We start from the raw sequence: 23,621 nt of genomic DNA on the forward strand, positions 1-23,621 counted from the left end.
TGGGAACATTTCCAGAATAGTTAAAAAACTAAAATTCAGAACTGTAGCTTGGAATGCAAGAAGGAATTTCATGGAATCTATAATATTCTTGAATTATAATATTCAAACACAGCTTTGCACATAATAGGAATCCAGTAGTCATTTGCTGCATGGATAGTGACTTGAAATTTTCTCTACTACCTTACTTCATTTTCCTTTGTTTTTTAAGCTCCTGTCTAGCTATATCCTATCTGCCCTTCCTAATAGACTAGTTTATAGCATCCCTTCCTGAAGTCTAGTCTGTTAAAAATTCAAATTTAAAACCATTGTCTAACTTTTACTGAGCACTCACTGTGTATCAGGCACTGCCCTAAAATATATTAACTAATTTAATTCTTACTAATATATATTCATATCATTTCCACTTTAGTGTTAAGGAAATATGATCCTTACAGGTTAAATAACTTCCCTAAAGTCTTACAGATAAAAAGCACAGGTCCTGGAATGAAAACCCAGGCACTCTAGTTTCAGAGTACACATGTAACCAGTGCATTTGAGTTTAGATTTTATTTTGCCCTAAATATCTTTCAGATGGTATTTGTGCTATCTCTGTATTATACATTCCATAGAAAATCAGCATGTACTGGTACCAAGATATATGGAGAAGAGCAACATAGTGACTTGACTACATTTGTTTCTTCTCATTACTATGAAAGCTTTACTCAGTAAACAGGGCATTATCAGAAGACGATGAGAGTGATTACTATTGCTATTCCTGGGTAAACACGTGCCTGGAAAAATCGTTACCTAATCAGCAGTTCTCTCTGCGTGATACATACGTGACTACTCCTCTATGGCATTTACAAGTCCTAGTACTCTAAAGTTTCTCCTCTTAGGCTAACACTTGGACAAACCACTCTGATTGCTGCACTATAAGTTGAATTATTCTCAGTGAGGTTGCCCAGGAGTCTAGAGATGGTATACATGTTTTGAAATTAGAGTTCTGTTGCTTCTTGAATTATCTCTTTTGCCATATTACTTATGAACCTTCAAATAAGAGGAAGATTGTGTCACAGTGGTCTGGTATTGCTTTTCCCAAAGGAAAAAGAACCTCATTATTTAGATCTTTCCTCCCTCCACATTCCAGGATACCATTCTCCTGCTTCCACAGTTATCAAGATCAAACTCTCCTTCAAGATCCATCTTATTTTTGGTTCATCAAGTATTTCTTAAGCATGAACTCTGTGCTAATAGAAAAATGAATAAGAACATGGTACCCTTTTATGGGACTTAAGAGTTATTGTTCTACTTTAGCAAAAAAGTTAACCAACTAGTTCAGGCAAAATTGATGCAACTCATAATAAAATGTGTGGCCTATTTGAACCCAAATAATATTTGCATTCGTAGTAATATGGTTTCTTTTATTTTTTTTAATGTTTTTATTGGAGTATAATTGCTTTACAGTGGTGTGTTAGTTTCTGCTTTGTAACAAAGTGAATCAGTTATATATATATATATATATATATATATATATATATATATATATATATATATATGTGTATCCCTATATCTCTTCCCTCTTGCTTCTCCCTCCCTCCCACCCTCCCTATCCCACCCCTCTAGCTGATCACAAAGCACTGAGCTAATCTCACTGTGCTATGCGACTGCTTCCCACTAGCTATCTATTCCACATTTGGTAGTATATATATGTCCACATATACACTACCATCTCTCACTTTGTCCCAGCTTACCCTTCCCCCTCCCCGTGTCCTCAAGTCCATTCTCTAGTAGGTCTGTGTATTTATTTCTGTCTTCCCCCTAGGTTCACCATGACCTTCTTTTTTTTTTAGATTCCAGATATATGTGTTAGCATATGGTATTTGTTTTTCTCTTGCTTACTTACTTCACTCTGTATGACAGGCTCTAGGTCCATCCACCTCTCAACAAATAACACAATTTCATTTCTTTTTATAGCTGAGTAATATTCCATTGTATATATGTGCACATCTTCTTTATCCATTCATCTGTCAATGGACACTTACCTTGCTTCCATATCCTGGTTATTGTAAATAGAGCTGCAGTGAACATTGTGGTACATGACTTGTTTTGAATTATGGTTTTCTCAGGGTATATGCCCAGTAGTGGGATTGCTGGGTTGTATGGTAATTTCATCTTTAGTTTTTTAAGGAACCTCCATACTGTTCACCATAGTGGCTGTATCAATATACTTTCCCACCAACAATGTATGAGGGTTCCCTTATCTCCACACCCTCTCCAGCATTAAATGTTTACAGATTTTTTTGATGATGGCCATCCTGACCGGTGTGAGATGATATCGCATTGTAGTTTTCATTTGTATTTCACTAATGATTAATGATGTTGAGCATTCTTTCATGTGTTTGTTGGCAATCTGCATATCTTCTTTGGAGAAATGTCTATTTATGTCTTCTGCCCATTTTTGGATTAGGTTGTTTGTTTTTTTGATATTGAGCTGCATGAGCTGCTTGTAAATTTTGGAGATTAATCCTTTTTCAATTGCTTCATTTGCAAATACTTTCTCCCATTCTGAGGGTTGTCTTTTAATCTTGTTTATGGTTTCCTTTGACGTGCAAAAGCTTTTAAGTTTCATGAGGTCCCATTTGTTTATTTCTGTTTTTATTTCCATTTCTCTAGGATGTGGGTCAAAAAGGATCTTGCTGTGATTTATGTCATAGAGTGTTCTGCCTATGTTTTCCTTTAAGAATTTGATAATGTCTGACCTTACATTTAGGTCTTTAATCCATTTTGAGTTTATTTTTGTGTATGGTGTTAGGGAATGTTCTAATTTCATTCTTTTACAAATAGCTGTCCAATTTTCCCAGCACCACTTATTGAAGAGGCTGTCTTTTCTCTATTGTATATTCTTGCCTCCTTTATCAAAGATAAGGTGACCATATGTGCATGGGTTTATCTCTGGGCTTTCTCTCCTGTTCCATTGATCTATATTTCTGTTTTTGTGTCAGTACCATACTGTCTTGATTACTGTAGCTTTGTAGTGTAGTCTGAAGTCAGGGAGCCTGATTCCTCCAGCTCCGTATTTCTTTCTCAAGATTGCTTTGGCTATTTGGGGTCTTTTGTGTTTCCATACAAATTGTGAATTTTTTTGTTCTAGTTCTGTGAAAAATGCCAGTGGTAATTTGAGAGGGATTGCATTGAATCTGTAGATTGCTTTGGGTAGTAGAGTCATTTTCACAGTGTTGATTTTTCCAATCCAAGATCATGGTATATCTCTCCATCTATTTGTATCATCTTTAATTTCTTTCATCAGTGTCTTATAATTTTCTGCATAGAGGTCTTTTGTCTTCTTAGGTAGGTTTATTCCTAGGTATTTTATTCTTTTTGTTGCAATGGTAAATGGGAATGTTTCCTTAATTTCTCTTTCAGATTTTTCATCATTAGTGTATAGGAATGCCAGAGATTTCTGTGCATTAATTTTGTATCCTGCTACTTTACCAAATTCATTGATTAGCTCTAGTAGTTTTCTGGTAGCATCTAGGATTCTCTATGTATAGTATCATGTCATTTGCAAACAGTGACCACGTTGCTTCTTCTTTTCCAAATTGAATTCTTTTATTTCTTTTTCTTCTCTGACTGCTGTGGCAAAAACTTCCAAAAATATGTTGAATAAGAGTGGTGATAGTGGCAGCCTTGTCGTGTTCCTGGTATTAGTGGAAATGGTTTCAATTTTTCACGTTTGAGGAGATGATGGCTGTGGGTTTGTCATATATGGCCTTTATTATGTTGAGGTAAATTCCCTCTTTGCCTACTTTCTGGATGGCTTTTTTCATAAACTGGTGTTGAATTTTATCGAAAGCTTTCTCTGCATCTATTGAGATGATCATATGGTTTTTCTCCTTCAATTTGTTAATATGGTATATTACATTGATTGATTTGCATATATTGAAGAATTCTTGCATTCCTGGAGTAAACCCCACTTGATCATGGTGCATGATCCTTTAAGTGTGCTGGTGGAATCTGTTTACTAGTATTTTGTTGAGGATTTTTGCATCTATATTCATCAGTGGTATTGGTCTGTAGTTTTATTTCTTTGTGACATCTTTGTCTGTTTTTGGTATCAGGGTGATGGTGGCCTTGTAGAATGAGTTTGGGAGTGTTCCTCCCTCTGCCAAATTTTGGAAGAGTTTGAGAAGGATAGGTGTTAGCTCTTCTCTAAGTGTTTGATAGAAGTTTCCTGTGAAGCAATCTGGTCCTGGGCTTTTGTTTGTTGGAAGATTTTTAATCACAGTTTCAATTTCAGTCCTTGTGATTGGTCTGTTCATATTTTCTATTTCTTCCTGGTTCAGTCTCAGAAGGTTGTGCATTTCTAAGAATTTGTCCATTTCTTCCAGGTTGTCCATTTTATTGGCATAGAGTTGCTTGTAGAAATCTCCCATGATCCTTTGTATTTCTGCAGTGTCAGTTGTTACTTCCCTTTTACATTTCTAATTCTATTGATTTGAGCTTCTCCCTTTCTTTCTTGATGAGTCTGGCTAATGATTTTTCAAATTTGTTTATCTTCTCAAAGAACCAGGTTTTAGTTTTATTGATATTTGCTATCATTTCCTTCATTTCTTTTTCATTTATTTCTGATCTCACCTTTATGATTTATTTCCTTCTGCTAAATTTTGGGGTTTTTCTGTTCTCTTTATCTAATTGTTTTAGGTGTAGGTTTAGGTTGTTTATTTGAGGTGTTTCTTGTTTCTTAAGGTAAGATTGTATTGCTATAAATTTCCCTCTTGTAACTGCTTTTGCTGCATCCCATAGTTTTGGGGTTGTCTTGTTTTCATTGTCATTTATTTCTAGGTATTTTTTTGATTTCCTCTTTGATTTTTCAGTGATCTCTTGGTTATTAAGTAGTATATTGTTTAGGCACCATGTGTTTGTATTTTTTACAGAATTTTTCCTGTAATTGATAACTAGTCTCACAACATTGTAGTCAGAAAAGATACTTGATACGGTTTCAGTATTCTTAATTTTAGCAAGGCTTGACTTGTGACCCAGTATATGATCTCTCCTGGAGAATGTTCCATGAGCACTTGAGAAGAAAGTGTATTCTGTTGTTTTTGGATGAAATGTCCTATAAATATCAATTAAGTCCATCTTGTTTAATGTATCATTTAAAGCTTGTGTCTCCTTATTTATTTTCATTTTGGATGATCTGTCCATGGGTGAAAGTGGGGTGTTAAAGTCCCCTACTATGATTGTGTTACTGTTGATTTCCCCTTTTATGGCTGATAGCATTTGCCTTATGTATTGATGTGCTCCTATGTTGGGTGCATAAATATTTGCAATTGTTATATCTTCTTCTTGGTTTGATCCCTTCATCATTATGTTGTGTCCCTCTTTGTCTCTTGTAGTAGTCTTTATTTTAAAGTCTATTTTGTCTGATATGGGAATTGCTACTCCAGCTTTCTTTTGATTTCCATTTGCATGGAATATCTTTCTTCATCCCCTCACTTTCAGTCTGTATGTGTCCCTAGGTCTGAAGTGGGTCTCTTGTAGACAGCATATATACGGTCTTGTTTTTGTATCCATTTAGCCATTGTATGTCTTTTGGTTGGAGCATTTAATCCATTTACATTTAAGGTAATTATTGGTATGTATGTTCCTGTTACCATTTTTTAATTGTTTTGGGTTTTTTATTGTAGGTGTTTCCCTTCTCTTGTGTTTCCTGCCTAGAGAAGTTCCTTTAGCATTTGTTGTAAAGTTGGTTTGGTGGTGCTGAGTTCTCTTAGCTTTTGCTTTTCTGTAAAAGTTTTAATTTCTCAGTCAAATCTGAATGAGATCCTTGCTGGGTAGAGTAATCTTGGTTGTAGTTTTTTCACTTTTATCACTTTAAATATGTCCTGCCATATTTAATGGCAGAGTTTCTGCTGAAAGATCAGCTGTTAACCTTATGTGGAATCCCTTGTATGTTTTTTATCGTATTTCCCTTTCTGCTTTTAATATTTTTTCTTTGTATTTAATTCTTGACAGTTTGATTAATATGTGTCTTAGCATGTTTCCCATTGGTTTCATCCTGTTTGGAACTCTCTGTGCTTCCTGTACTTGATTGACTAGGTCCTTACGCATATTAGGAAAGTTTTCAACTATAATCTCTTCAAATATTTTCTCAGTCCCTTTCTTTGTCTCTTCTTCTTCTGAGATGCCTATAATTCGAATGTTGGTGTATTTAATATTGTCCCAGAAGTGTCTGAAACTGTCCTCAATTCTTTTCATTCTTTTTTCTTTATTCTGCTCTGCAGTAGTTATTTCTACTATTTTATCTTCCAGGTCACTTATCCGTTCTTCTGCCTCAGTTATTCTGCTATTGATCCCTTCTAGAGAATTTTTAATTTCATTTATTGTGTTGTTCATGATTGTTTGCTCTTTAGTTCTTCTAGTTCCTTGTTAAACGTTTCTTGTATTTTCTTCATTCTATTTCCAAGATTTTGGATCATCTTTGCTATCATTATTTGGAATTCTTTTTCAGGTAGACTGCCTATTTCCTCTTCATTTGTTAGGTCTGGTGGATTTTTACCTTGCTCCTTCATGTGCTGTGTGTTTCTCTGTCTTCTCATTTTACTTAACTTACTGTGTTTGTGGTCTCCTTTTCTCAGGCTGCTGGTTTGTGGTTCCCGTTGTTTTTGGTGTCAGCCCCCAGTGGCTAAGTTTGGTTCAGTGGGTTGTGTAGGCTTCTTGTAGAGGGGATTGGTGCCTATGTTCTGGTGGATGAGGCAGGATCTTGTCTTTCTGGTGGGCATGTCCATGTCTGGTGGTGTGTTTTGGGGTGTTTGTGACCTTATTATGATTTTAGGCAGCCTCTCTTCTAATGGGTAGGGTTCTGTTCCCTTCTTGCTAGTTGTTTGGCATAGGGTGTCCAGCACTGTAGCTTGCTGGTCGTTGAGTGGAGCTGGGTCTTGGCGTTGAGATGGAGATCTCTGGGTGATTTTCATCGTTTGATATTACGTGGAGCTGGGAGGTCTTTGGTGGACCAATGTCCTGACCTTGGCTCTCCCACCTCAGAGGCAAAGCCCTGATGTGTGACTGGAGCACCAAGAGTGTGTCATCCACACGGCTCAGAATAAAAGGGAGAAGAAAAGAAAGAAAGAAAGAAAAAGATAAAATAAAATAATATAAAGTAAAATAAAATTAAAAAGTTATTAAAATAAAAAACAAAAAATCAATAGTAGGAAAAGTTTTTTAAGTGATTACTATATAGTTTCTTTTAAATAAACATCTTGTCTACTGTTGATTAATATTCGGTGGCTTAGACTATTTAAGGCAACCATAAGCTTCCAAGGAGTGTGGACACGTTGTATTACACTGCTGTTGTATTCCTTTGGGCATGTCCTTAATAGGTGATTGAATCAATGATTATAGACATTCGTCTCTAAGTAATTATAATCTTTAGTAATCTGTTACCTCAAACTATACTTCAGGTTACTTCAAGTAAAAGAGTAGAGTCCTGTGAATAAGTGTGATACAAATTATAGTACTGCATTACTTTGCTGTTAAAAAAGGACTTTCATGGCCAGTCCTGGTGTCTGAGTGATACCCTGAGCCCAGCACAGGGACCAACTTTCCAGATCAGTGACATTGGATGCCTTCCCTCTGCCTCTGTGAGTGGTGGCTTGGCATGAGAGCCCTGAAGACAAGGGGTAACACCCCAAAATATGGACTCTTTCCACTCTACCTTCATTGGCCGAGCAGCTGCCAAGAACAAAGGCTGCATCTCCCGATACCTGGCAAACAAATGCAGTATTGCCTCACGAACTGATTGCTTCTCTAAGGTACCTACCAGTGTATTTGGAGAGAAGCTTCGAGAACAAGTTGAGGAGCAGCTGTCCTTCTATGAGACTGGAGAGATTCCATGAAAGAAACTGGATGTCATGAAGGAGGCAATAGTTCAGGCAGAGGAAGCAGCAGCTGAGATTACTAGGAAGCTGGAGAAACAGGAGAAGAAACACTTGAAGAAGGAAAAGAAAGGGCTGGCTGCGATTGCCCTGGCGTTTTCAGAAAACAACAGTAGTACCCCGGAGGAATGTGAGGAGACAAGTGAAAGACCCAGAAAGACGAAAAAGCCAAAGCCCCACGAGGCTCCTCAGGAGAATGGAATGGAAGACCCATCTGTCTCCTCCAAACCCCCAAAAAAGAAATCTTTTTCTAAGGAGGAGCTGGTTAGTGATCTTGAAGAGACAGCTGGCAGTGGAACTCTTACCAAGAGGAAGAAATCTTTCCCCAAAGAGGAACCAGATAGTGACCCTGAAGAGTCAGGAAACAAGAGGGTCCCCAAGAAAATGAGGAAATTCTCTTCCAAGAAGGAGCCTCTCAGCAGTGGACCTGAAGAGGCTGCTGCCAGCAAAAGCAGCAGCTCCAAGAAAAAGAAAAAGCTCTGAAAGCTCCTCCCAGGAAGATTAGAATGGACATTTCCCTAGTAGGGCATAACTTACAGAGATATTTCCCAACCCATCCCCTATAGCCCAATAAAAATAAAAACAAGTTCATGAGTCAAAAAAAAAAAAAAAAAAAAAGAAAGAAAAAAGAAAAGGACTTTCACATACATATTTTCATTTGTGATTAACAAAAGCTATATGAGGCAAATTGGGTATAATGATCACCATTTGCTTTATAGGTATTTCTGAAGGTAAAAAGAGATTTAAAAACAATGGCTTTGAAATGAAATCTCTAACATTATGGTAAATATCATTATATTATTACCAATGTGGATAAAACATTTGTTTGCAGTTGGAGCCCCAAAGTCTCATTAAAACAATCTCCCTGGATATCATTTGTGGGAATAGTTCAGGTTGGTATGACAGAGAAGGTGCTATGAAGTATAAAACACTGCAGTGTTTCATGGAAAGACATAGTAAGGAGACTGTCATCATAAGAAATGGTATTTCTAGAGATTTCTTCTTTGATATAAATCTAAATGAATCCTAATATCTTAGTCTGTTTTGTCTCTGAAAAATGGAAAATTGTCCGTAATCACAATATTATGTTAGAACATTCCCTTTTCTCCTTTTTTTATGGGGGGACAGGGGGAAGAGGGAAGAGAAGGTGTTAAATTTAGTGCTCTGTCTCTATGTATATATGTTAGATACATTCAGAAGAAAATGGTTCTGTTACAAATAGTTAAACCTTTCTTTGAAAGAGTTGTAAACCCTTACACAGTGGAAAAGATTTTTTTAATGCTGGGGCAGTTTAAACAGGCATATGTAAATAAAAGCCATTATACTCTTGTCATTTTAAGCTTGTAAGAGTATTCTGGTTTACAAAAGCTCCCAACCCCAATATGGAAACAGGAAAACAAACATGGCCTTAAAATGAATCAAAACAGAGGTATGTAAAGCCAACTTTAAGAAACAGAAAACCATTTTCTATTTCTAGGTCAAAATGCAACCAATTAAGTTAGAATGTGCCAACTAGAGGGAAGATTGATCAGTAATAGAAGCAAGGAGAGAGAGAGAGAGAGAAATATTGGTGTGATGTCTCTTGGGAAACCATCTAGTCTCATCACCACCTTTAATGCAAAAAGAAACTGAAACCCAGAAAGAAAAAATGATTCTTGTCCAAGGCCGATTACTGATTCACATTTGAACCAGAACTAAAAATCAGGATTCTTCACATACACCCTAGGTTTCTAAATTATAGAGCCAACACATTTCCCCTCTCTGAAAGCAAAAGCAACAGTTTCTAGGCAATAGCAGAAATGCAGCTGGCTGGGCTTCCCTGGTGGCACAGTGGTTAAGAATCTGCCTGCCAATGAAGGGGACACGGGTTCTAGCCCTGGTCTGGGAAGATCCCACGTGCTGCGGAGCAACTAAGCCTGTGCACCACAACTACTGAGCCTGCACTCTAGAGCCGGTGAGCCACAACTACTGTGCCCACGTGCCACAACTACTGAAGCCCACGTGCCTAGAGCCTGTGCTCCAAGAAAAGCCACCGCAATGAGAAGCCTGCGCACCGCAACAAAGAGTAGCCCCGGCTTGCTGCAACTAGAGAAAGCCCACGCACAGCAACGAAGACCCAACACAGCCAAAAATAAATAAAATAAATAATAAATTTAAAAAAGAAATAAATACAGGATGCTTATTTGGTTGTTTTTGTTGTTGTTGTTATTTTTTCATGCTGGTATCAATGATTAGGAAGATTGTCAGGCCAGCCTAGTGTTTTGATTTTGTATCTTCCCTTGGAAGAAACATTATCTTTGTATGTTTAAGTAACTTGCACACAAAAATTATCATCAAAAATTTAAATACAGGCCTTTCCAATAACTTTCACAGTGCTGCTTAAAAAAAAAAACAGAACAAAAAACCTTATAAAAGAGGCCATATGACTTAGTGAGAAGCTGTCTTTTGAAAAAGTTGCCACACATTTTATTCCATGCTTTTCAGGAGTTATCTCCTTTCACTTCATAATTGCTGCTAGCAGTGGCCAAGCTAACTATTAAATAGTGTTTTTGACCTTATGAACTGTTTCATAGTTCTGTAAAGTACATAGACATTTTTTCCCCAGGAATAGAAATGCTTCTGATACTATGTTGAAAGGCATTATTAGTGAAATTAGAATATGATAACAAACTGCAGATGGTAAAAGATTACTTCCTGGCAGAGAATAAATCCAAGTGCATTTTATGCTAAGTGACATGTGATTATCCATAAATTGTAATAGTGGTGATAGATTCACAAATGGAAAACTGTGATCTAGCTGCTGTTGCCAAATATATGTCTGAATCAGATCAAGATAAAATCACATATTAAAGATTGAGAAGAAAATTAAACTAGTTTTGCAATTAATTGGAATATATTACATTAGAAAATTATGAATTTTCATATTTGCTACAATAAAGCATACAATTAGCCATTTTAGTTCACTTAAAAACCATAGGTTCTGTTTAGTTTAAAATCATCTGAAACATACACATTATTAAAATATTATTTTAATCATATTAAATTTTTAAATGAATGTTTATACACTAAAGAGGTAACAGACTGGATTTGATGTATTACTGCTACAAAAGCATCCATGGAGAATATTGTTTTTAAAGACATTAAATGTTCTAATCTATTACATATTGTATTGTATTCATGCTTTTAAGAAGTATTTACTGAGGTAAATATTTACTGAGGCTCCCTATATGCCAAGAACATCTGAGTAAAAAAAAAAAAGTCACAACATCTCTGCTTTCATGGAACTTATTTATGCTAGTCCTATTACAAAGGAATATTGATGTTTCTAAATAGTGCATGTAGGGAATGCTAAACAACACCTTTGTTATGAAGGACAACTTCTTCTCACTTTTCCCCTGCTACTTTTGTCAACTCCATTTAGGATTCTTCTTTATCAGCAAGAGTAGACTGTTTCCATGAAACAGTCAGACTTTGAGTAACATTAATGTGCTACGAAGACTAAAAGTAGTAGTGTAATTTGTAATGTAAGTAAGCTACCTTATTTTATATCCACTTTGGAGATCAGACTGCAACTATACCATTAATTCAATTATTCATTCATGCAATTCATTCATGCAATTCATTCAATGCCTATGTAGACTAATCTTTGTTCTAGGTTTTGTGCAAAGGAGACAAAGCTCCTGCTCTGTTGTAGCTTATATTTTCTTGGGAAGAAAGACTGAAAATATAGAAACAAATAGGTGTGTAGTAAGATGATGAAAAATGTTAAGGAAAAATTAGAGTCATGAGATAGAGAGTAACAGGGATGCTATTGAAAGAGAGGCTGCAATAGCATAGGCTTAGCATGAGGGAATAAGATGAAAGAATATATGAGTAAAAAGCACCCAGGCAAAAGAAACAGAGTGAAAAGAGGCTGCACTGAAGAGAAAAAAAGCCCTGTGTGGATAAAGTAGAATGAGCAAGGCTGAATGTAATAGGGTTAGGTTCAGAGTTGTGACCAGGCGTGAGCTTATACAGGGCCTAGGGGCCTTATAAGAAAGTTCCCTTAAGAGGAGTGATTTATTTTTTATTCATACAATTAGTGTGCCTGAATGTCATTGCCGTCAAGGAATAAAATATTAGTAAAAGAAATAAAATTATTCCTAGGGATAGTCAAAGCAGTGCACTCTTTCTAATCCTTAAACTCTGTCTAAATGTAATTAACAAACTATGATTGAATTTACAAGATTCTAGGAACTGGGTTTCAAACAAATATTGGAGAAGACAGTGTCTAATCCAGAAGACTGGCACACAAGTAGGTAATTACCCCAGATGTTGGAACTGTCAGAAAGAAACAAAAATAACTGTACTTAATATATGAACAGGAAAGGTGAATAACATAAATGAATAATAGGGGAAATTTAGCAGAAAAAGTTTAGACTAAAGCAGTACATTAAAAAAAAATGTAAAGGACTAAATACCTATATTAGAACAAAAGAAAGGTCTAAAATTTGTGATCACAGATTCTGCCCTAGAAAAAGAAGAGCAAACTAAACTCAAATTAAGCAGAAAAAAAGGAAATTATAAACATCAGAGTGGAAATCAATGATATAGAAAACAACAACAAAAAAGCAACAGAGAAAAATCAACAAAACCAAAAGCTATTTAAGAAAATTAATAAAAGTAATAGTCCTCAACCAGTCCCTCCCATCGGGAAACTTGCACAAGCCTCTTAGATAGCCTAATCCACCAGAGGGCAGACAGCAGAAGCAAGAAGAACTACAGTCCTGCAGCCTGTGGAACACAAAACACATTCACAGAAAGATAGACAAGATGAAAAGGCAGAGGGCTATGTACCAGATGAAGGAGCAAGATGAAACCCCAGAAAAACAACTAAATGAAGTGGAGATAGGGAACCTTCCAGAAAACAATTCAGATTAATGATAGTAAAGATGATCCAGGACCTCGGAAAAAGAATGGAGACAAAGATCGAGCAGATGCAAGAAATGTTTAACAAAGACCTAGAAGGATTAAAGAACAAACAGAGATGAACAATACAATAAATGAAATGAAAACTACACTAGAAGGATTCAAGAGCAGAATAACTGAGGCAGAAGAATGAAGAAGTGATCTGGAAGACAGTGGTGGAATTCACTGCTGCCGAACAGAATAAAGAAAAAAGAATGAAAAGACATGAAGAAAGCCTAAGAGACCTCTGGGACAACATTAAATGTAACTACATTCACATTATAGGGGTCCCAGAAGGAGAAGAGAGAGAGAAAGGACCTGAGGAAATATTTGAAGAGATTATAGTCGAAAACTTCCCTAACATGGGAAAGGAAATAGCCACCCAAGTCCAGGAAGTGCAGAGAGTCCCATTCAGTATAAACTCAAGGAGAAACACGCCGAGACACATAGTAAACAAATTGGCAAAAATTCAAGACAAAGAAAAATTATTGAAAGCAGCAAAGGAAAAATGACAAATAACATAAAAGTGAACTCCCATAAAGTTAACAGCTGATTTCTCAGCAGAAACTCTACAAACCAGAAGGGAGTGGCATGACATATTTAAAGTGATGAAAGGGAAGAACCTACAGTCAAGATTACTCTACCACGCAAGGATCTCATTCAGATTCGATGGAGAAATCAAAAGCTTTACACACAAACAAAAGCTAAGAGAATTCAACACCACCAAACCAGCTCTACAACAAATGCTAAAGGAACTTCTCTAAGTGGGAAACACAAGAGAAGAAAAATACCTTCAAAAAAAAACCGAAAACAATTAAGAAAATGGTAATAGGAACATACATATCAAGAAGTACCTTAAATATAAATGGACTAAATGCTCCAACCAAAAGACGCAGGATTGCTGAATGTATACAAAAACAAAACCCATATATATGCTGTCTACAAGAGACCCCCTTCAGACCTAGAGACACATACAGACTGAAAGTGAGGGGATGGAAAAAGATATTCCATGCAAATGGAAATCAAAAGAAAGCTGGAGTAACAATACTCATAACACATAAAATAGACTTTAAAATAAAGAATATTACAAAAGACAAGGATAGACACTACATAATGATCAAGAGATCAACCCAAGCGGAAGATATAACAATTATAAATATATATGCACCCAACATAGGAGCACCTCAATACATAAGGCAACCGCTAACAGCTATAAAAGAGAAAATCAACAGTAACAATAGTAGTGGGGGATTTTAACACCTCACTTACACCAACAGACAGGTCATCCAAACAGAAAATTGATAAGGAAATGCAAGCTTTAAATAACACAATAGATCAGATAGATTTAATTGATATTTATAGGACATTACATCCAAAACCAGCAGATTACACTTTCTGCTCCAGTGCACACAGAATGTTCTCCAGGATAAATCACATCTTGGGTCACAAATCAAGCCTCAGTAAATTTAAGAAAATTGAAATCATATCAAGCATCTTTTCTGACCACAGCACTATGAGATTAGAAATCAATTACAGGGAATAAAACATAAAAATCACAGACACATGGAGGCTAACCAATACGTTACTAAATAACCAAGAGATCACTGAAGAAATCAAAGAGGAAATCAAAAAATACCTAGAGACAAATGCCAATGAAAACACGACAATCCAAAACCTATGGGATGCAGCAAAAAGAGTTGTAAGAGGGAATTTTATAGCAATACAAGCCTACCTCAAAAAACAAGAAAAATCTTAAATAAACAATCTAACCTTACACCTTAAAGGAACTAGAGAAATAAATGAAATAGAAACAAAGAAAACAATAGCAAAGATCAATAAAACTAAAAGCTGGGTCTTTGAGAAGATAAACAAAATTGATAAAGCATTAGCTAAACTCATCAAGAAAAAGAGGGAGAGGACTCAAATCAATAAAATTAGAAATGAAAAAGGAGAAGTTACAACAGACACCACAGAAATACAAAGCATCATAAGAGACTACTATAAGAAACTCTATGCCAATAAAATGGACAACCTGGAAGATATGGACAAATTCTTAGAAAGGTATAACCTTCCAAGACAGAACCAGGAAGAAATGGAAAATATGAACAGACCAATCACAAGTAATGAAATTGAAACTGTGATTAAAAATCTCCCAACAAACAAAAGTCCAGCACCAGATGCTTCACAGGTGAATTCTATCAAACATTTAGAGAAGAGCTAACACCCATCCTTCTCAAACTCTTCCAAAACATTGTAGAGGAATGAACACTCCCAAACTCATTCTATGAGGCCACCATCACCCTGATACCCAAACCAGACAAAGATAGTACAAAAAAGGAAAATTACAGACCAATATCACTGATGAATATAAATGCAGAAATCCTCAACAAAATACTAGCAAACAGAATCCAACAACACATTAAAAAGATCATACACCATGATCAAGTGGGATTTATCCCAGGGATGCAAGAATTCTTCAATATATGCAATCAATCAGTGTGATACACCATATTAACAAATTGAAGAATAAAAACAATTTGATCATCTCAATAGATGCAGAAAAAGCTTTTGACAAAATTCAACACCGATTTATGATAAAAACTCTCCAGAAGGTAGTCATACAGGGAAGCTGCCTCAACATAATAAAGGCCATATACGACAAACCCACAGCAAACATCATTCTCAGTGGTGAAAAACTGAAACCATTTCCTCTAAGATCAGGAACAAGACAAGGATGTCCACTCTCACCACTATTATTCAACATAGTTTTGGAAGTCCTAGCCATGGCAATCAGAGAAGAAAAAGAAATAAAAGGAATACAAATTGGAAAAGAAGTAAAACAGTCACTGTTTGCAGATGACATGATACTATGCATAGAGAATCCTAAAGATGCCATCAGAAAACTACTAGAGCTAATCAATGAATTTGGTAAGGTAGCAGGATACAAAATTAATGCACAGAAATTTCTTGCATTCCTATACAATAATGATGAAAAATCTGAAGGAGAACTTATGGAGACACTCCCATTTACCATTGCAACAAAAAGAATAAAATACCTAGGAATAAACCTAACTAGGGAGACAAAAGACCTGTATGCAGAAAACTATAAGACACCGTTGAAAGAAATTAAAGATGATACCAACAGATGGAGAGATATACCATGCTCTTAGATTAGAAGAATCAGTATTGTGAAGATGACTATACTATCCAAAGCAATCTACAGATTCAATGCAATCCCTATCAAACTACCAGTGGCATTTTTTACAGGACTAGAACAAAAAATCTTAAAATTTGTGTAGAGACACAAAAGACCCCGAATAGCCAAAGCAGTCTTGAGGGAAAAAAAGGGAGCCGGAGGAATCAGACTCCCTGACTACAGACTATACCACAAAGCTACAGTAATGAAGACAATATTGTACTGGCACAAAAACAGAAATATAGGTCAATGGAACAGGGTAGAAAGTCCAGAGATAAACCCACTCATCTATGGTCAACTAATCTATGACAAAGGAGACAAGGATATACAATGGAGAAAAGACAGTCTCTTCAATAAGTAGTGCTGGGAAAACTGGACAGCTACATGTAAAGGAATGAAATTAGAACACTCCCTAACACTATACACAAAAATAAACTCAAAATGGATTAGAGACCTAAATGTAAGACCGGACACTATAAAACTCTTTGAGGAAAACATAGGAAAATCACTCTTTGACATAAATCACAGCAAGATCTTTTTTGATACACCTCCTTGAGTAATGGAAATAAAACCAAAAATAAACAAATGAGACCTAATGAAACTTAAAAGCTTTTGCACAGCAAAGGAAACCATAAACAAGATGAAAAGACAGCCCTCAGAATGGGAGAAAATATTTGCAAATGAATCAACAGACAAAAGATTTATCTCCAAAATATATAAACAGCTCATGCAGCTCAATATTACAAAAACAAACCACCCAATCCAAAAATGGGCAGAAGACCTAAATAGACATTTCTCCAAAGAAGACATACAGATGGCCAAGAAGCACATGAAAAGCTGCTCAGCATCACTAATTATTAGAGAAATGCAAATCAAAACTACAATGAGGTATCACCTCACACAAGTTAGAGTGGGCATCATCAGAAAATCTACAAACAACAAATGCTGGAGAGGATGTGGAGAAAAGGGAACCCTCTTGCATTGTTGGTGGGAATGTAAATTGATACAGCTACTATGGAGAACAGTATGGAGGTTCCTTAAAAAACTAAAAATAGAATTGCCATATGACCCAGCAATCCCACTACTGGGAATATACCCAGCAAAAACCATAATTCAAAAAGACACATGCACCCCAATGTTCACTGCAGCACTATTTACAATAGCCAGGTCATGGAAGCAACCTAAATGCCCATCAACAGATGAATGGATAAAGAAGATGTGGTACATATTTACCATGGAGTATTACTCAGCCATAAAAAGGAACGAAACTGGGTCATTTGTAGAGATGTGGATGAATCTAGAGACTGTCATACAGAGTGTAGTAAGTCAGAAAGAGAAAAACGAATATCATATATTAACACATATATGTGGAACCTAGAAAAATGGTACAGATGAACCGTTTTGCAAGGCAGAAATTGAGACACAGGCATAGAGAACAAACGTATGGACACCAAGGGGGAAAAGTTGCACGGGGGTAGTGTTTTGATGAATTGGAGTCTGGGATTGACACATATACACCAATATGTATTAAATGGATAGCTATAAGAACCTGCTGTATAAAAAAATAAATAAAATTCAGAAATTCAAAAAAAAAAAAGAAAGAAACACTTGAGAACCTTGTAAAAAAAAAAAAATTCTGTAGCCAGACTGATCAGGAACAAAAGAGAGATGATACAAATTACAATATCATGAGTGAGAAAGGCAGCATCACTACAGATTCTGTAGATATTAAAAGGATTGCATTATAATATTATGAACACCTTTATGCCAATAAATTTGACAACTTAGATGAAAAGGGCAAATTCCTTAAAAGACACAGAGTACCGAGGCTCACTCAAAAGGAAATAAATAAGCTGAACATCCCCATATCTGTTTTAAAAAGAGATTTTACAGTTTAAAAACTTTCTCAAAAACAAAACTCCACTTCCAGAAAGTTTTTCTCTTGAGTTCTACCAAACATTAAAGAAGAAATAACACTAATTAAACACAAATTCTTCCAGAAAATAAATAGGTGTTACTACATTCCAACTCATTTACTGAGGCCAACATTATCCTTGCAAAGCTGGTTTAACATTCAGAAATCAGTCAATGTACTTATCCGTATTAAGAGACTAAGGAGAAAAGTGTAATTATCTTAATGTATGCAGAAAAAGCTTTTGACAGAATATAACATCCATTGCTGATAAAAACTCTCAGCAAGCTAGTAATAAAAGGGAACTTCCTCAGCTTCAGAGAGATCATGGTCAAAAAAATCTTACAGTTTACATCATATTTAATTATCAAAGACCAAATGTTTTTCTCCTAAGATCATGAACAAGGAAAAAGTGGCTCTTCTTACCATGTATATTCAACATTGTACTGGTACTAGCCAGTGCAATAGGCATAAAAAGGAAATAAAAAGGTACACAGATTAGAAAGGAAGAAGTACAAATGCCTTTATTTGAAGATTACATGACTATCTGAATCTACAAAAAAAGGAAACTAAAACTAATAAGTGAGTTTAATACGATTCTGTAATGCAAGATCAGTATGCAGCAATCTGTTGTATTTCTGTACTATAGACATGAAAAATTAAATTAAAATTTAAAAGTTTATTTTTCTGTCTAGGTAATAAGTATTTTTATTGAAGTACAGTTTCATTTACAGTAGAATATAAATATAAAAAGTACTTAGCAGCAAATATGTCAAAGGAAAGGAAGACCTATTTACTGAATACTACAAAATATTGCTTATAAAAAATTTGACTGAATTAAATGAAGATATATACCATGGTAATAAATCAGAAGACTCAGTATTGTTAATATGTCAAAAAAATTATTTGTATAGGCTCCTAGACTGCTGGAAAAATAATAGAAATCATAGTATAAATAGCATGGCAGTAGGAGAATGTGTGGAATGGCAGGCAGATGTGATGACAAAGAACAAGAGATAGAGGTAAACATGCAACTGTAGACTGGGGCCAGATCTTGAAGGGCTTTGTACACCACGCCAAGAGCTTAAGCTTTCCTTAAAGAAGTTGGAAGTCACTGGCTGTTTTTTCTGTGTTTAACTTTTAACTTTCAAGTAGTTGTAGATTTATAGAAAAATTGCAAAAATAGTGCAAAGATTTCCTTTGCATTTCTCACCCCCTTCCCCTGATATTAATGTCTTACCTAACCATAGTACAGTTATCAAGAACAGGCAGTTAACACTAATACAGTATTACTGAGTGAGCTACAGACCTTACTCAAAATTCATCAATTTCCTTAATAAGTTTTTTCTGTTCTAGAATTTTATTCAGGATCCCATATTGCATTTAGTTGTCATTTCTCCTTAGTTCCTCCAGTCTGTAATAGTTCCTCAGTCTTTTATTGATGGCCTTTAAGACATAGAAATGACTTAGTGAGATCTAGAAAAAATAGATAATACTTGTTTACAATGTGGATGATTGGAGAAAGGTTGAGCTGAAGGCTATGAAATCACACCAGCTTGGAGATAGTTTTAGTAATTGGGTTAGTGGTGATATAGATTGGACTGAACACATAGTTCATCATATTTTTTATTACCAAGATCTTCTTATTCTTTTAATGTTTAATTTGCTGGAGTATATTAATATTCTGTCACTTGTCTTGAAAGAATCAGTTCTAAATCCAAGATGTGCCATATTATAAAAGAATAATAATTTTAATAACTAGAATATAAAATGATGGAAAAAGTTTCAAAGACAGACATATAGTATAATATGGATTATTATTCTTGTCACAATTGTGTTTAATCCTCACTCTTTGTTAGCTGGGATTATGCAAAGATCAAATTTTACCTGTATCAACTAAATATAACATTCTGCACTCATGTAGTTTCTTATAGGGAGTCCTAACTTCTGTCAACTGGTGATCAGTCATAGGCTATAGGATGGTGAAAATATCGTTTTAGATAAATTTATCATTTTATAAGTCCATAGGCTGTGGGAAGAAGGCCTTTCTACACGTGATATTAAGCAAAATATTCCCAAAAGTCAAAGATTGACCAATTTGATTGTATAATAATCTTAAATCTTCTAAACTGTACATAGGTTTAAAATACAGGAAGAGTAAAGAGAGGTATTTTAACATATAAATAACAGATAAAAGGCTGATGCTGAAAATATGTGACGCTTTCCTTCAGATTAATGACAAAAAGACAAACCCATTCAAAGGTCACATTTGTTGCCTATCCTTCCATCCTCATCTTATACCACTCTCCATTGTGGTCTCTGTACTCTAGCTACCTGCTTCTTCTTTCTGCCTCTTAGGTAATACATGGTCTTTCTACCACAGCATCTTTCTGTGACAGAAAGCATCTACCACATTATATTTCTTCTAGTTGGAAATATTTTCTTCACCCCTTTTCATCAAGGTAACTCCTTTTCACTACTTATTCTTCATATTCCCAACTCATAGTCTAGGAAAAATGCTTTTGAGCTACTATAGACTAATGACTCCTTTTGACCTAACCGCTACTTACCACATCATTATACATTCATGTGAACATCTTATGTCTCTCCCATTATACACTTACCTATTTTTGACCCTTTCATCCTGAGTACCTGACACTTGCCTGGTATAGTATATACATTTGACATATGCAACGTATAGATGTATATGTACATAAACGTGTGTTCATTGCATAATTACCAAACTAACATTAAAAGGAGAGGGGACTAATCTGAATTTTTATAAAATAGGAGGCTATGGAAATACATAATTGAAAGGTTGTAAAGTACATATTAATATCATAAAATCCAGGTTCCAGCCTTGTCTCCACTACTTACTGAAAACGTAAGAATAAGACTCAATTTAGTGTTCAGTAAATGAGGATAGGAATTTATTCAATATAATCACATCGATAAAATGGTAAAATGAATATTAAAACATTTTGTAAGTTCCAAACATAAATACATAGATAAGGTAATATTTAGTCAATATTTTTTATCATTTTTATCACATCATTGTTGGTAAAACCACTGTAGGGCTTGACTGGAATTATACTTAATATTTCATTGTTGCTTCTCAGTAGCTTTTCTCATCCTTGGCCAAACATTTTGTATATAATCTACATATTTGGAGGTGAAAGTATAGAGGTAATGCCCTAATCCCAAATCCAAAAGGAAAAAAGAAAAGAGAATGGTATCAAAATCATTATACTTTCTCTTTTACATCTGGGAGGCTGACATTTTCTGAATCTTGTAGTAAGACAGAGTTACGTGTCTTCCAGTTATTTATATGGGCCTTTACCTTTAAAAACAGCTATTTTCTACTTCTTATGGCCCAGGCATTGAAGTCTGTGCCAGGTCTGAATCCCAGCTCTGCCATTTACTAATGGTATGAATTTGGACCATGTATTTAACTTCATACATTCAAACTGAGTCAGTTTATTTACTTCAAAATGAGAAAAATAAAACTCTTCTATACAGGGTTGTTACGAACAGTAAATGGAAAAGTAAAATGACTTATAGGAGGTCCTAGGTTAAATGTTTAGTCCATCTCAGGCTTAGATTATGAATTATAACTAAAGGTTCGTGATGGCAATAGATGACTGAAAAAATAGTTGACTGAAAATTGTTCAGCTGAGTTCATTTGATGACTGGTAATCAACCATTTTAGCCATTTATATTCTTTGTAAGAAAAAATTGTCTTAATGCTTTTAATTATAATTAAATGAATTTTTCCACATTCTCACTTCCTAAGTAGATAATTATGATTAAATTGGACCTTGTAACACTATATATATAAAGACCATCTTTACTTAGAAGAATCTGTATCAAATAATTGTATTTTTAGCAAACTACATTAATCATATGTCAAATTAATCCCACCTTTAATATGTTGCCTATCCTTCCATTCTCGTCTTATACCACTCTCCATCGTGGTCTCCGTACTCTAGCTAAATTTAGATAAATTTATCATTTTATAAGTCCATAGGCTGTGGGAAGAAGGCCTTTCTACACGTGATATTAAGCAAAATATTCCCAAAAGTCAGTATTCCCAAAAGTCCCAGATGGTTGCTGAAAATCGTAATTTATGAAGAATGCTAAATATCTGGACAGGCTGAAACTGGTGTGTGTTACTATACCCTTACAACTATAAAAGCAAAGGTCAGGTGTGTTTTGGTAGATGAAAAAGGAAATAAGCAATTATAAATACTATGCTTGTGATTCATTAATGAATGAAATAGAGAAAAAAGTTAAATTAAACTCAGCTCTTGTAGAAAGAGTACAAATCTTGCTTATCTGCCATGGAAGCTTACATTATTTTCTCATCTATAAGAGCTTACTTATTATAAAATTCAATGTTGATTAATGATTTTTCAGGAAAAATAATCCATCATATTAAATGCATTGATCAATTATGACATATGTCCTGATTTCAGATATTATAAAACATATCTGAGAAACTGCATACATTTTAGTTTTTAAATTAATTTTTATTGGAGTAGAGTTTCGTTACAATGTTGTGTTATGTTCTACTGTACAGCAAAATGAATCAGCTATACATATACATATATCCCCTCTTTTTTGGATTTCCTTCCCATTTAGGTCACCACAGTGCATTAAGTAGAGCTCCCTGTGCTATACAGTATATTCTCATTAGTTGTCTATCTTATACATAGTATCAATAGTGTATATGTGTCAATCCCAATCTACCAGTTCCTCCCATTCCCCCCTCCCCCCTTGGTATCCATACATTTGTTTTCTACGTCTGTGTCTCTATTTTTCCTTTGCAAATAAGATCATCTATAACATTTTTCTAGATTCCACATATATGCATTAATATATGATATTTGTTTTTCTCTTTCTGACTTACTTGGCTCTGTATGACAGTCCACCCACACCTCTACAAATGACCCAATTTCCTTCCTTTTTATGGCTGAGTAATATTCCATGGTATATATGTGCCACATCTTCTTTATCCATTCCTCTGTTGATGGACATTTAGGTTGCTTCCATGTCCTTGCTATTGTAAATAGTACTGCAGTGAACATTGGGGTGCATGTATCTTTTTGAATTATAGTTTTCTTAGGGTATATGCCCAGTAGTGGCATTGCTGGGTCATATGGTAGTTCTATTTTTAGTTTTTTAAGGAACTTCCATACTGCTTTCCATAGTGGCTGTATTAATTTACATTCCCAGCAACAGTGTAGGAGGGTTCCCTTTTCTCCACACCCTCTCCAGCAATTACTGTTTGTAGATTTTTTGATGATGGCCATTCTGACCACTGGGAGGTGATACCTCATTGTAATTTGCATTTCTCTAATAATTAGGGATGTTGAGCATCTTTTCATGTGTTTGTAGCCATCTGTATGTCTCCTTTAGAGAAACGTCTATTTAGGTCTTCCACCCATTTTTTGATTGGGTTTTTTTTTTTTTTTTGATATTGAGCTGCATGAGCTGTTTGTATATTTTGGAGATTAATCCTTTGTCAACTGCTTCATTTGAAAATATTTTCTCCCATTTTGAGAGTTGTCTTTTCATCTTGTTTATGGTCTCCTTTGCTGTGCAAAAGCTTTTAAGTCTAATTAGGTCCCATTTGTTTATTTTTGTTTTTATT

The 23,621-nt window shown here is 35.1% G+C and overlaps 1 protein-coding gene and 1 pseudogene across 2 annotated transcripts in view; both read left to right on the forward strand.

The window, feature by feature from the left end:
* GRID2 (glutamate ionotropic receptor delta type subunit 2) overlaps positions 1-23,621 on the forward strand; it is a 1,355,780-nt gene that overhangs the window by 675,066 nt on the left and 657,093 nt on the right. The gene's annotated exons all lie outside the window — the stretch shown is intronic.
* Positions 7,890-8,396, forward strand: LOC136123712 (nucleolar protein 56 pseudogene; annotated as a pseudogene).

The sequence above is a fragment of the Phocoena phocoena genome, chromosome 5, assembly GCF_963924675.1.
Source record: "Phocoena phocoena chromosome 5, mPhoPho1.1, whole genome shotgun sequence".
Lineage (NCBI taxonomy): Eukaryota > Metazoa > Chordata > Mammalia > Artiodactyla > Phocoenidae > Phocoena > Phocoena phocoena.